The following is a 237-nucleotide window of genomic DNA, read 5'->3' as shown; positions in this document are numbered from 1 at the left end:
TTGGCTTGCGCTGGGTCTATTTCTCATGTCCAGCCCCCTCCTCTCCTTCACTCTCTCTCTCTCTCTCTCTAATGATCGTCCAATGGTGTTGTCTGTCCCTCCTCCCACTCCCCACTCCCACTCGGGTGCCTCGGCCCGGCCCATGTTTTTGTATGTCGGGTGTCCGTCCGCCGCCTGACGTTCAAGTTCGCCGGGAACGTCACGTCCGTGCACTTGAACTTGCACAGCTAAGAGGGG

This window comes from Poecilia reticulata, linkage group LG15 (genome assembly GCF_000633615.1).
Source record: "Poecilia reticulata strain Guanapo linkage group LG15, Guppy_female_1.0+MT, whole genome shotgun sequence".
NCBI classification, from domain to species: Eukaryota; Metazoa; Chordata; class Actinopteri; order Cyprinodontiformes; family Poeciliidae; genus Poecilia; species Poecilia reticulata.
This window is presented reverse-complemented; position numbering follows the sequence as displayed.